This window comes from Arachis ipaensis, chromosome B9, assembly GCF_059453495.1.
Source record: "Arachis ipaensis isolate K30076 ecotype BB chromosome B9, ASM5945349v1, whole genome shotgun sequence".
In the NCBI taxonomy this organism is placed as follows: Eukaryota; Viridiplantae; Streptophyta; class Magnoliopsida; order Fabales; family Fabaceae; genus Arachis; species Arachis ipaensis.
In genome coordinates this window covers 114,797,935-114,812,726 of record NC_142444.1, presented here as the reverse complement: position 1 = coordinate 114,812,726, position 14,792 = coordinate 114,797,935, and the positions used below count along the sequence as shown (strand labels likewise).

The window sequence follows — 14,792 nt, the reverse complement described above, 5'->3', positions numbered from 1 at the left end:
ACAAGTTAGACATAACTGCCAAAATAAATTTAGTTTCTTAAACTTTGTAGATTGTTAATTGAATTTTTAATTATTTTAGGTTTGACTGTCATAATGAATCAATGTATGAACAGATTTTTTTTCTTTCGATTTATTCTCATTTAGGGTCGGTTTGGTGTTGATTCTTAAGTTGAAATGAAATACAAATAAACATTATTGTTTGAGGTTGGTCTTGTCAATAATTGCTTTTGATTTTTAAACAAGCTCTGAATATTTGCAACTTATTTTTGCGTTGAATTAATAAAGAATGGAATTAAAGAAACAGGGCATATTATATGTTTTTTTTGGACAGAATATTATATGTTTTTGGTTAAAAGAATCTCTGTAAATAACTCCAATAGATATGGCCCAGAAAAGTCCAATAGTTTAGTTAGGTGTTTTGGGTCATAACCGATATTCATTATGGTCATTTAATTTTGCTTAACTACAGAGTGGGCTTCAACCAGAAAAAGAAAAATACAGAGTGGGCTGTGTCTATAGGGTCCCTTGGTTTTTTAGTTGAATCAAGTTAAACTTTACATAAAGGTTTTACAATAAATAGATTATCGAGGACATACCAATCACCGTTGATCATGACCAAAAAAAAAAAAAAAAAACCACACCGTTGAGAATGATATAGTAAAAATTGGGGCAAATATACAATTATATAAAAATTGAACCAGTATGGTAAAATTTAAATACGGAGAGAAGTCTAAGAATATGTTAAAGAAGTGAAAACTAAAGAAAAGGCTAAAAAAAAAAAATACCAAAACGAGAACCTAAAAGTGCAGGTAACATAAGTTAGAGGTAAAAATATAATTAAAAATTATGGAAACAAGAGAATGCATCCAACAAGAGAGCTAGTAAGTAAAAATGAGGGGAGTGTAGAGACTAAATAAGTAACTTAGTGTAAATGAGTAGAAAAAGTAAGGAAAAGTGTAATTAAAAAAAAAGTTTTTAGATAAAAATATAAGAATAAAGTATATTTTTTATTTTTAAAATTTGTTAAAAATTTAAAAAATGTTCTTAAATTTTAAGAAAGTGTTCAAGTATGATAGCCTGCTGAGTGTAGTGTGGTATGTTGTACATGTTATTCGTTGAGACATAATATAAATTAATGCAAAGGCTTAGATTAAGATCATATTTGTTAGGTGGATTCTATGTGTTTTTTATTGTGATGCTTAAATGACCTAACTTACTTTTATAAGTAAAAAATAAAATGTATGAAGTAAAAATAAAATATTTAAAATTTATTAAATATTATTTCTTTATATTTTTTAATAAATTAAGCACCATATTTTAGGTACCATAGCATTCATCTATTTGTTATGTTAGACATCACTATGGAGGGTTGTAGTTGGTCTTCCAACTGGTCTATCAGATTTGCTTCATGGGAAACATTAATATGTTATGTCTTCCCAGGCAGGAGTCATAAACTAGTGTTGGTGGTAAAGGTTGGCGCCGCAGGTAAGGCGAGCTGACGCAAGTTCGGGCTTCATTAAATTTTGTTGGTTTTGGTTTGTTGGGCTTAATATCTTTCACCAATATTTGTGTCTACTCTTTTCTCGCGTGAACACCGCAGCGTCTCTTTCATCGTCACTCTCTACTCCAAAATGGCTGCGCACTAAGCCCTATTTTTCTTCGGTGGCAACATCACTGGCAGCGACACTTGTTGGTGTGGCTCCTCTTTTCGTATGGTTCTTTTACATCAAAATGAACGATGATCTCCCAAAGCTTCAGCGGTTTTCTTTTTTCTCCGTGGTTTGCTCTGAGTGAATAAGAACGACGACTACGAGCTTGTGTAGTTGTGTGACTCGTCTAATTCAACGAATGACGCCTATAGATGAACATGACAGACAACTACAGTTGTGTTTTTCTGATGTGTAAGGTTTCTGGTCCTTTTGATTTTATCATTTTTAAGGTTCTGTAGCTTCTAATTTTGTAATTTATAGGGATTTTTATTCTGAAAAATCTTTGTTTTTTAACTATATTAATGTGATTTTGCATTTGAGGTTTGTTAGCGTTTGTTGATGAACTACCATGGTGAAGTGAGACAGTAGCAGAATGCATGTATATATGAATTTTCAACTAGTTTTGTAAATTTTTGGGGGTTTGGAGATTTTATTTTTAGGTTTTCTAATTTTTTTGGGTTTCTATTTCTTACTTCAATATGCTTTTTGATTTTACAATTTGCTTATGATTTTGTTTCATTATCATTTTGCTTAGCTATATGAGTAATCATAATGTCATACTAGTATATAAGCCTTGTACTCAATTATTTCACATTTTTAGTCTTTCCAGTTCTCATGGCTTCTCTCAATTGCAATATATTTTTTGTCCCTTCGTGTTATATACTAATGTTATCAATAATGCTTTGGATTTGAGTTGATGCTTCACTACTCTTTGAAATTATCTTTTCTTCCAGTTCATTTTTTTGTGAATATAATGTGCCTATATCAGTTAGTGGAATATTTATCTGAGATGTCAAATAAGCTATTTTAGAGAATCGCCTTTTGTGTAACTTTTAGTTTGCTCTTTGATATCTCTTTTTTGGATTTGCTGTGATTCTAATTCTAATAGAAGTTTCCTACCTTTTTCGCACTACTTCTTTTTCAAAATTTAATTTGATGTGATGTGTTCTTGGTTTCAGGGTCAAAACTTTTTTCCCTTGGAACTAATATTGGTTTTTAGGAATTTTTTTGAATAAAATAAAAAAATTATTTAATTCTCCAAACAAGAGTTTTGAGTTTTATATTTTAGAATACGCTCTTTTTTTTTTTAATTAGGACAAGTTCGTCGTACTCCCGGCGAACTCTATATAAATTAGGGAGTTCGTCGCACTCCCGGTGAACTCTAGGATAGATGTCCAAAATAAAAGCATATAGCAGAGTAGAGAACCACAATTTCATTATCATTTTTGACATGTTTTCTCTACAATATCAAAGAATCAATTATTATCTATTCATTACAATGGCGAAATAGTATATAATGAAGAATGTTTTATCGTTTTTAGATCGGGACAATCGATAATTACCTATATGGCACCGGAAGTCAACAGTTTAACAGCGTTGAAGAATTTGATATTGCATTTTGTCAGACAGCAAGAGGTAAAAGGATGAAAAAAAATTTACTACAGATATTCGACAGAAGTAGATGGTAGTTTATTTCATAAAAGGTATATTACAGTTGTCTTGTCTCTGTTGCAGGTAAATGTATTAGATCATGGTGAGAAATATTTCTGTTGTTTTGAATTAGGTATCGTTTACGTGACGACGAAGACATATGGCGTATAAGGTCGTGGCACAATCGATGGACAAATGTTCATCTGTTGGAATGATTTATGTTCCTCGTTAAGTTGGGTGGCTGAAGATCGTCTGCAGATATTGTCGATGATAGTCCGTTGAGTGGAGCTGTTCGGTGAACTATCAGAAGGACGATGGTGGATCTAAATATGCCACCTGAAGGTAGTCAAGAAAGGTCTAATGTTAAAGTTCGTAATGTTGACTTAATGAATGACGGTGTTGAAAGTCATAAGGGTTTTGCTATTAGGGATCTGATGATGGATCAGTATGAAGTTAACCCCGATGACGGAGACAATGCTGATGAAGAACCACCCAAAATTCCTGACGATGGTGACGAGGAAGAAGAGATGAACTACTATGATGACACACAAATCGCTCTGACACAGCTTGCCTTTTCTCGACCATATGACCGGCCGGATCATTTCACGAGGTTGAATCTCGAGGCAATGAATTTTGATTGGTCGTTTACCCAGGGAGGCCCCGAAGAGGATCCAAGCAACGAGTTCGAGGTTGGAAAACAATTTAAGAACAAGAAAAAAAGTCATGTTGGCAGTTAAGCAGTACAGTATCAGGAGAGCTGCGAAGTACAAAATAGTAGAGAGTGACCTGTTGAGGTATAATGCACAGTGTATCCAGTTCGGGCCTAGTTGTAATTGAAGCAAACTCATATCATGTCGCCGAAAGCAAGAAAAATGGGAGGTTAGGAGATATACTTGTCCTCATACTTGCATGCAAGCATTGATGGGGCAAGACCATCGTAGGTTAGATTCGAAGGTGATTGCGCAACATATTTTCACGATGTTCAAAGCCGATCCAACAATCAACATCAAGGTTCTGCAAGGAGGTGTGGAGAATCACTTTGGTTACAAGGCGTCCTACAGAAAGGTTTGGCTTGCAAAACAGAGAGTCATTGCTAGAATATATGGCGATTGAGAGGAGTCATACAACGAGCTTCCTCGTTGATTATTCGCTATATAGACGTACTTTCCTGGTAAGATTTATTTCATTATGGTTATTCACTATTAAACAATTCAGACATGTACAATAAGCTAACTGAAAATGTGTCTTTAGGTACTTGGGTGAAACTAGTGACATAGCCTTGGCCTGGTTTCGCTGACAGTGTCATGTTTCATCGGGTTTTTTGGACGTTTTCACCGTGTGTTAAGACTTTCAAGCATTGCAAGCCACTTATTTCCATTGATGGCACCCACTTATATAGTAAATACGGTGGGACCTTGCTAATGGCCATAGCTCAAGATGGCAACGTAAATATTTTGCCTATTGCATTTGCTGTTGTTGAGGATGAGACAAAGGAGGCATGATCATTCTTTTTTTCGTATTTGCAGCAGCATGTGACACCACAACCTGGGGTCTTAGTGATTCCAAACAGACACAAATTCATTGATGGTGCACTGAATGCCGATGGAAACTTATGGAAACCACCTCACGTCTTCCAGGCGTTTTGTACAAGACATACTGCAGCAAACTTTATGACTCACTTTAAGAACAAAGACTTGAAGAAGGTTCTGATTAACGCAGCGTATTCAAAGTTGCAGCGTGAGTTTGCTCATTATTTTGGCCGGTTGAGGGAGCGAAAATGTAGCAATCACAAACTGACTTGAATAAATGCCTCGGTCACAGTGAGCACAGTATGCTGCTGATGAGGGTCGTCGATTTGGTCACATGATAATGAATATCTCCGAGTGCATTAACGTTGTTATGAAGGGTTCTCGCAATTTTCCAATCACGGCTCTTGTTAAGTCAAGTTATTTCCGTTTGGGTGAACTTTTTGCTAGGAAGGGTTCTGAGGCCCTTGCCCAACTTCAAGTTGGTGTTGAATACTCACAAACATTGATGAAGGCCATAGAATTCAACTCGAAGCATGTGGACAATATAAATGTTTACCTGTTTGATCGATCGAGGACAAACTTCACGGTTGAAGAGTTAGCAGCAGTTCTTGGGTCCAGACAACAGAATTACCAAGTGCTACTTGATGAGGGTAAGTGTGACTGTGGGTATTTTCAGGCTTTTCATCTTCCTTGTCGTCACATCATTGCAGCTTGCACTCATGCAAGACTTGATTGGAATCTTTTTGTCCATCTTGTGTACCGCATGGAGTCGGTCTTCAATGTTTATATATCAGAGTTTCGACCGATAGGGCACGAGGATGATTGGCCATCATATGACGGGCACCGTATTCGGCCCAACCCTAGGATGATGAGAGTGAAGAGAGGTCGCCCTGTCAGTTCTAGGATTCGTAACAACATGGATGACGTTGAGCATAACGGGGAGAAGAGGTGTGTATTGTGTCGCCAAAGCAGTCACACGCGGAGGACTTGTACTGCTCTTGACGGTGGAGGGGCATCGTCAAGTCGACGTTATTTATATGTGTTGTTTTCGTCTAAATATATGATTGTAATCTTTCTCTATAGTATTATATTTCGTTAGAAAAGTTATTTACGACAGACTTATTTGAATTTGAAATTTAACGCAATGATATTAAATATTATGAAAGTCAAATGCTATTATCATTTACTAGCTGTATATATTTTTTTACAAGAAACTTACTTTTTGTACATTACGAATTCATACAATAATCATAAAGACATAGAACCCACTAGCACCGACCTCGCCTGCTACCACGTGGGCCAGCATGTCGTCCATGAGGCCTCGGGTCGAGACACCCAGGTGGTCTTACATCGCGCTGACCTTGACCAAGTAGAGGATCCAGACTAGGCACTGGAGTGATCATCTGGTCCCTCAACCGTGCATAATCTGAGTGGATGACGACCCACTAGACTGATCATCCAAGTGGCGTGGCAAGTATGCAGACTGAGGTGGTGTAGTGTGCATCTGCGAGAATGCCTGGGTCTGCTGTGGCATCGTCGACACATCCACCAACCCGCCATCACCGCCTTGCATCAGACCCGTCATCCAGTCAGGCATCATCATCGTCACATCAATCATGTCTTGGGTATCCAATATGGGCTGGTAGTCGGGTTGGGGTCTGAGCTCCGATGGGCTGAATGGCAACTGAAACTGAGTCTCGATATTAAAATGAAGACATCTCTGCCCCTGATGACTGGTCCTGGTCTCTGAAAGGGACAAGTAGTCTCCGAGTACGGGTCCTGAAACAGATCCAACCGTCTGGCCAGCATCCTCGGCCCGGTGAGCTGACGGGCTAACGGGGTCTCTATCATGGTGAACCTCGTCACCACCTTGCCTCCCTTGGCCTGCACCGCGTCTACCTCTCCCTCTGGCTCTCCCTTGCCCCTTACCTCTCCTTCCTCCGGCAACTGGCCTTATCTTCAGAAGGTGACCATTATCCGGTTGATGTAGATCTGGAGCAAGTATATGGTGAATAGGCAGGTCCTCTGGCACAACCCCAGCCGCCACCAGGTGCTGGTCACCCAGACCGAACAACTCTGTGTGTGCCCACTACAGGTACCAAGTCATATATGGGAGGAAAGGATGCAGGTCTATATAATGGTGTATATGTAGATAATGGTCGGCTCGAGCATTCCACAACTCATGCCAGCCACTAAGTAGCTACGGGAACCACTCCCCTAGCCCGAACCGACCATCCACCCTGTGCATCTCGTCAATGTTCAGTAGCCTGGTTGGAATATGCTGCAGGCCACCGAACTGAAATACCACCTGGTCCACCTGATGTCACTCGATGATAGCGAAGCAAAGCAGCGGACAGACAACTGTCGCCAAAGCCTCCGCCTCAGCTATCACCGGTGGAACTAAACCAATCAGCTGTGGGTCAGCATACGGTGTCCACTCAACCTGTTCGCAAAACGCAAATTATTGATGGCATTCAAATTTCAAATGCAATATGTATTTAATTAAAATAAATTTGTAATACTTAAATATTTATCACTTACATTCAGCATCCCAATCCCGTTTAGGGTACGCCTATAATGCTTAAGCCTGCTCTCGCCTCTGGCATTGTCCGGCCGGTACTGAACCCACTTATAATGCCAAACACAATTCCACATTATCCTCAAATTCATCAACTAATTAATAAATTAACTAAGGGTTTTTACAAGTATTTATAATACCTCTCGACCAGCGGAAACTGAAAGTATCAAAGCCATCGGGCTGTAGCAGCAGAATATGGTGATAGGCCCAGGACAGCAGTAAACTGACGCACTCACAAATTGCGTTGCCCATGCTCTGTGGCACAGCACATCTAACGGTACAGCCATGCCAACACAGCCGAGTCCCACGATAACTAGCGACACATGTTAAGGTCTTCCAGTAGGGGGAGCCACCTGATGTGCAGCCAAGAGTCAAATGCATCTGGGAATAGAATACCCCCTATCAGCTGCATGATGTACCCTCTCGTGTACCTCATTAGGCACTCCTTTGTGGCGTCCTGCTCTAGCTCACTGCAAACTGTGTTGTGGAACCAAGTGAGCTTCACAGTCCACTTGGTTTGTGACTGTTTGTCCTCTGGGCCGAAAACAACACCCAGAATCTTCTCACATAACTCCTCAATGGTTCGTCCCTGATGGTGTTGCTCCTACCCACCTATGCATCCATTCATAGGATCACTGTCAATCCTGAGTCCTAGCTGATAGGCCACGTCCTGCAGGGTGATAGTCATCTCCCCGCATGGTAGATGAAATGTATGGGACTCAGGCCTCCACCTCTCTATCAATGCCGAGGTAAATGGTTAATCATGCTCAAACTCAACCATATAGGCCACATACTCAAATCCGCCTCGTCTGAGATATGGCCTAATCTGCTCCGGCGGCCATGTCATCAAATTCCGCCTAGTGCGCAAGATCCGAGGTACCAACCAAATGGAAACAAAAAATTAGAAAAACAGGGACGATGAACACATAAAATAACAAGTTCACTGTTTATTAATTACAATAAAATAAACAACAGTGAAAAAATCATACCACTCGATCAAGTCAGCCAACAATGTGCTCAGCCTCATCCAATCTGTACATTGTATCCTTATAGCCCAATAACTGCTGCTCCATCTAAACACACTCTAGTAAAATGAAATCACATACACTGAACTCAGTTCTTTTTACGTTAACTAAATTATTGAAAAATATATTTAAATCTATAATTGCTTATAAACTTACTAATTTAAATTTAATCCAACTACATGACACCGTCAACTAACACCATAAACAACCCTAATTAATAACTAACTGAATCCTAAATTTTACTAATCATGTTTATTTCTAATCTAACTTAACCTAATTAATTATTCCACTAATTACCTCCTAATTTCACAACTTAAACTAATTATTCTGACTAAACTAACTAACAATTTACTTTGTTATACTAATTAACATGTTATAAACAATAAACAGCAACTGTACTTGAAAACAATAACATAAAAAATCTAACTAACATGTAAACAGTTAACAGTAAGTCTAACTAACATGTAAACAGTAAATCTGTAACTCTAACTAACATGCAACATCTAACTAGTAACTTTATCTAATATGTAAACAATAACTCTAACTAAGCTAAAAAAAGTAACTCTAACTAATATATTATTTACTGACCTGAAACTGAGAATGTCGTCCATAACGAACTTCACAGACGTCGAAAAGAAAGAAAGGAGGAACATAGTAAATTTGGAGGAGAGATTGGAAAAGAAAGGGACAAATGAAAATGACTCCACTAGGTTTAAATAGTGCGCCAAACTCACCCTAGAGTTTGCCAGGAGTGCAGCAAACTCCATAATTATATAGAGTTCTCCGGGGGTACAGCGAACTTACCTTAATTACCAAAAAAATCGCATTTGAGAAAATAAAGTTCAAAAATCTTGTTTTAGGAATTATTTATTTTTTTATTTTATATTAGAAAAAAATCCTAGTTTTTAGTTAAATTTATTATGTCATTCTCTGGACAGGTTTTATGTAAATAGTAAATACTACTTACTTAAGAGTTTGCTGGAATAGAGGACTTACAGGCCAAGCTGGATGCAGTTGAAAAGTTTGTGTTTATGTATACTCCTATAGTGCTATTGTAATTTTGATTTGTTATATTACAAAAACTGAAAGTGTGAGTTTGTTTTGTGATGTTCTTCCTTATTAACCCATAAGTAAAGGTAAATATTACATAGGTAGAAACACTACATTTGTAGTCATTTGTTGATTTTTTTTATTTTGTTTGATGCCCTAACTGTAGGGGTGGCAAACGGGGAAGCCTGCCCCTCCCCCCTCCTGCCTAATGAGGCGGTCTTGAACTTCTTTCCCGCCCTATCTAACGACAGGCTGGTAGGTTGGCCTGCCAAATCTCTTTTTTTTATAAACCATTAAATATTAAATAATATATATAATTTCACAATCATTTCAACAAATTTATAATTTCTAAAGATGTAAAAAAATTATAATTTCTAAACTCAAACATTAAAGTCTTTATAATTATAAATATGTACTAAACATAATTATAAACCATAGTTTTTTATTGCGGATGACGGCTCATGGCGGTGAGCTAAAAATCTGCCATAAAGTTATAGTGGATAGCGTTGCAAAAAATGACGGAAATAGCGGATTACCTAAAAAATACACATATATAAACAAAAAAACATGCAGAAAAATTGCAAATATAATAAACTATAAAATCTATCTATATAAGCAACTTTTTAGTCATAAAGCATCTAATTAATGTAGCAAATATAGTAGCAAATATAGCAAATAAACATAACATCAAGTGCAAATCATAACTCAAAAGTCATAAAATAAAAGACAAAACATAAAAACTATAAACCATCTACATTCTAGCTCTCATCAAATTCATCCAAATTAACACGATTATTATCATGTCCCTTTGCCCCCTTATGATCCTCTGATTCAGTATCATTAAATTGAATATCCTCTTTTTGTTCTTCTTCATTTTCAGAATCCTCTTCATCTTCAAATTCTGGCTCTTCTTCCTCTTCCACAATTACTGCCTTTCCTTTTCCTTCTTTTAAAGCTTAGACCCACTTGGTCTACCCTTTTTACTACCCTTTGCAGTTGTAGGTTCTTTTCTTTTTCTATTTTGTTGTCTTCTCCTAGTATTTGTCATAGGCATATGTCCCCCCATTGCTTCAAACACAAGGTTCCAACTCAAAGTATTGTCATCTTGATGAACTAAATCAGCATCATCATCCACATTATCATCATCTCGAAAGGTGGCAGTCCCAATTTCTCCAACTAACCACTCATTACACTCATCAATGTCATTGAGTGCAATAGGGTCAACTTTATCTTTAAGATTGTACCACTCTATGAGTTATTGGTTATACTTTATGAAGACCAAACTCTCCATCCTTTCATGATCAAGCCTATTTCTTTTTTTATTATGAATATGCTCAAATATACTCTAATTGCGCTCACATCCTGAAGCACTACAAGTCAAGCTCAAGATCTTGATAGCAAGGTCTCGCATGTTCGGAGCTTCATGCCCATATGTCCGCCACCAAAATGCTATAAAATTAAAATAAATTTGTCTAAGATTTTAATCGAACTAAATTTATAAATCTTTATAAAATTTCTGACAATCTTATCGGGTGAAATCTTTTTCTTCTGAGATTCTTGATGAGGGAAAAACGATTCCACACAAACTCACCGGCAAGTATACCGGGTCGCATCAAGTAGTAATAACTCACAAGAGTGAGGTCGATCCCACAGGGAGTGATGGATTAAGCAACTTTAGTGTGGTGATGAACTTAGTTAAGCGAATATTTGATGATTTGAGTGAAACTTGATTAACAGAAGTAAAATTGCAAGAAAATAACGTGTAGAATTAAAATTGGCCGAATCTTAAAGTGCAGAAACTTAAAGTGTAAGAAAGTAAAAGAGATGAAACTTAAATCGCAAGAAAAGTAAATGACTGAAACCTAAAGTGCAAGTAATGTAAATTGATGAATCTAAATTGCAAGGAAATTTAAATTGCATTAAGAGTAAAGGAATTTGGGTGCTGAGATTCAAAGTAGAAATGGAAAATGTAAATTGCAGTAAACTAAAGAACTCTCAGATGACAAATCTTAGAAAATAGACCAATCAGGATTCGAAAATGAAAAATTGCAGGAAACTAACGAAACAGAAAGAAAAATAAATCTCAATTGCTCTCTTAACAAAACATAAAAGTGTAAATTTCAGAAGAAAGAAAAACAGACAGAAAGCTAAGATCAAATCTTCAATTCATAAAGCTGTCGAAGGAAAAAGATGAAAAAGAACTACAAGATGAAGGAATTCAAGAGAATTCTCCAATCTCTGGTTGAAAACTCAAAACAGAAAGTAACAATTACAGAAAAGAAAGAGCAAAAAAAACAGAAAGGAAAATTTTAGATCTGATCTCCACTCTCAACTCTATAATGAAAACTAAAAGAAAGAGCTAAAAGAAAAGTAAAAATTGAAAAATGACAAAAGGTCCTCATGAAATCAAATTCCTAGCTATTTATACACTTTTCAATTATGGCTTCAGGTCCTTGGAGTGGGCTTTGTGCCTTTCGAAGAAGTGGATCAAAATATCCACTTGTTGTAGCTCCAGTGGAACGTTGCGTTCTCTAAGTGAGTGCAGCGTTCACTTTCCACGCGTACGCGTCCCCGACACGTGCACGTCCTTTTTCACTTTTTGTTCATCGATGCGCACGCGTCATGTACGCATACGCGTCACCATCAGTCTTCAGCCCAAACATGTTCGCGCGCCATGATCACGCAGACGCGTACTCAGTAGCGATAACTTAGTGAGCGCTGTGTTGGGTTAGTGAGCGGTGCCTACGCGTGCGCGTCCTTTACGCGTATGCGTGGGTAGCGAAATCTCCAATACAGGTTCTAGCGCCAGCCTCGCGTTCGCGTGCTCCGTTCCAGTGACCCATCGACGCGTGCGCGTCATGCACGTGTGTGCGTCGATTCAAAAACTTTGCCTCCAACTTTGAATCGTGCACGAAAACGCTGAGTAAGTGAATGTAGCGCTCTCTTTTGAAACGAGCGCCAAACACACCCACGCGTACGCGTCCTGCACACGTACGCATGGATCTTCAAATTTTGTTGACTGACGCGTGCGCGTCTCGTACGCGTGCACGTCGTAAGTGAGCGTGGCGCTCTCTATTTGAACGTAACGCTGCCCTGTGCTGAACCTTTTTCTCTTCATTTTATCACCTAAATTCAACCCAACAAGCAATCAAAGTCCTACCAAAATCACAAGAATTTGCACCATTCGTAATAATCACTCAATTCTTGCATAAATTTCATACTTTTGTATAAAATAAATGATGTTTGATTGAATTACAATAATCATGAAATTCTACTCCAATCACTTACTTATTGTGCAAGAAAGTGCATAAAACCTAATGAAACAAGTGAAAACTACTTGTAAAACTAGCATAAGATGACTTGTTATCATAACACCAAACTTAAATCTTGTTTGTCCCCAAGCAAGCACTAAAACATGAGAAGAAATGAAATGAAACATAGAAGCATGTATGTCTTTATTTAGTAGATAATTGAGTTTGAACCATGGGGTTTTATGTAGACAAAAATAAAGCTCAATTATTCTTTGCTGATAGATATGAAATGTCTCTTTGAGGATTCACTAGGGTTTCTGCTATAATGCCTTATTCTTCTATTGATCCCTGTTAGCTTTTTCCTTCTTTCTTTTGCTTAGAAACAAGACATGAATTTAATGCAGATGAGTGATAACAAGCATTATGCAGATCTTAAGAAATCTACTCAAGATATGAAAGTGCAGAAAATAAAATATTTGGAGGCATATCATGTTTCAGGTATGCATCATCTTTATTTAATTAAAACTATAAAAGGGACTCCACCACCTCTATTTGTTGTGCTCTTTTCCTCTGCTAGATTTTACTTTCTTCTTCCGCTTCTTGCTTGTTTCTTGGGGTTCCTCAACAGGGCATCTACGATCCCAAATGTGGTCTACCTGATCCCAGAGCCCAGCATCCTTCAGTCCTTGTTGCATGTGTGCTGCATTTTTCTTGGCTTTTGCTCTTTGATGGTCTACCAATTCTTGGCATTGAACATATGGCTTGATCTCTCGGTTCAATGTTGGCATGATATAGACTACATAGCCTAACTTTTCTTGAGTTTCTATATCATACTCCATTCTGTCCAAGTTCCTACGCTCTCTAATTGTATGATATATATTCTTCCATTGGTACAAATTTTGGATGTACTCTCCTTGATTGGCTTGTTGTAGGGACAATCTGTTAAATGATTCTTGAGAGTGTGCCGATTGTTCCCTTTTCTAATCAAAAGTTCTTACTTGAAACTCCCTCTGTTGATCCAACATCTTGAGCTGGAAGTTTTCTTGTTGTTCTATCATTTGCTACTGCCAACGCTCTTGTTGCTCTTGGGCTTTCAAGTACTTCTCTTGTTGCTTCAAGTATTATTCCTGTTGTTGCTCTTGTGCTCTCATATATTGTTGAGATATTTCTTCAATGGCTCTTTGCATTTGGCTTAAGTCCATTGCACCAGAAGCTTGTTTTCCCTTTATTTGTGGCCCCCTCCTTCTTCCTTGAGCTCTTCTCTCCTCCTGGGTTTCAGGGAATACCATCCATTTTTTGCTTGGTGATTCCTCTACCTCCCTTTACTCGATCTGTATCTGCATTCTCAAAGAGTACTCCTACTCTATTGCACAACCTTAGAATGGTGCTTGGGTGACCAAGTCTGCTTGATTTGCTAGTATCCTTAGTCATCTCTTGAATGCTATCTGCTATGAGTTGTGGTATATTAATTTCTCCTCCCCTAAGTATGCAATATGTCAGAATTGCTCTCTTTATTGTGACGTTAGATGTGTTTGCAGTGGGGAGTATGGATCTTCTCACTATCTCATACCACCCTTTGGCCTCAGGTATGAGATCCATTCTCTTCAAGCGGCTTGGGGCCCCCTCTGAGTCCCTTTTCCAGTCTTTGCCTTCAAAGCATAAACCATGTAATATCTTATTAGGATCACTTTCACCTGCCATTCTTTCATTAAAGCTGGATTCTCCATAGGGTATCACTCTTATCTGTAAGACTCTCATGATGGATGGTGGGCTGAAATCTACCTCAACCCTCCTAACATAGCTCTTGTAGGGAGGGCTAGTCTTGCTTAATCTCACAGCATTTCCATAGAACTCCCTTATCATGGTTGCACTTATGTCTGTGAGAGGTTCACATAGAAGCTCCCATCTTCTCTCCACGGTTATTCTTCTCATGATGGGGTACTCTCCATCTTTCAATCTGAAACCCATATCTGGAATGACCTCTTTTAATTCCATTAGCCTATGATATATTGATTCATGAAATTGAGACTTAAATCTCTTGGTATCATAGGTTGATGGTTCGGCTACAGCTGGTTCCTTTCCTTTCCTTCTTTTGGAACTTGATGACGCCATGAATTAGGAAAGAAGGAAGAAGAGAAGATAGGCCTTGGTTAAAGAACGGTTATGATGGAAGGAATGGGAGGTAAGGTGTTGTGTGATGTCTTTGGGTGAGAGAAGGA

General features: G+C 38.0%; 1 pseudogene; it reads right to left on the bottom strand.

Moving 5' to 3' along the window:
- Positions 1 to 10,080: 10,080 nt before the first annotated feature.
- LOC148545989 (uncharacterized) overlaps positions 10,081 to 14,792 on the bottom strand; it is a 33,256-nt pseudogene continuing 28,544 nt past the window's right edge.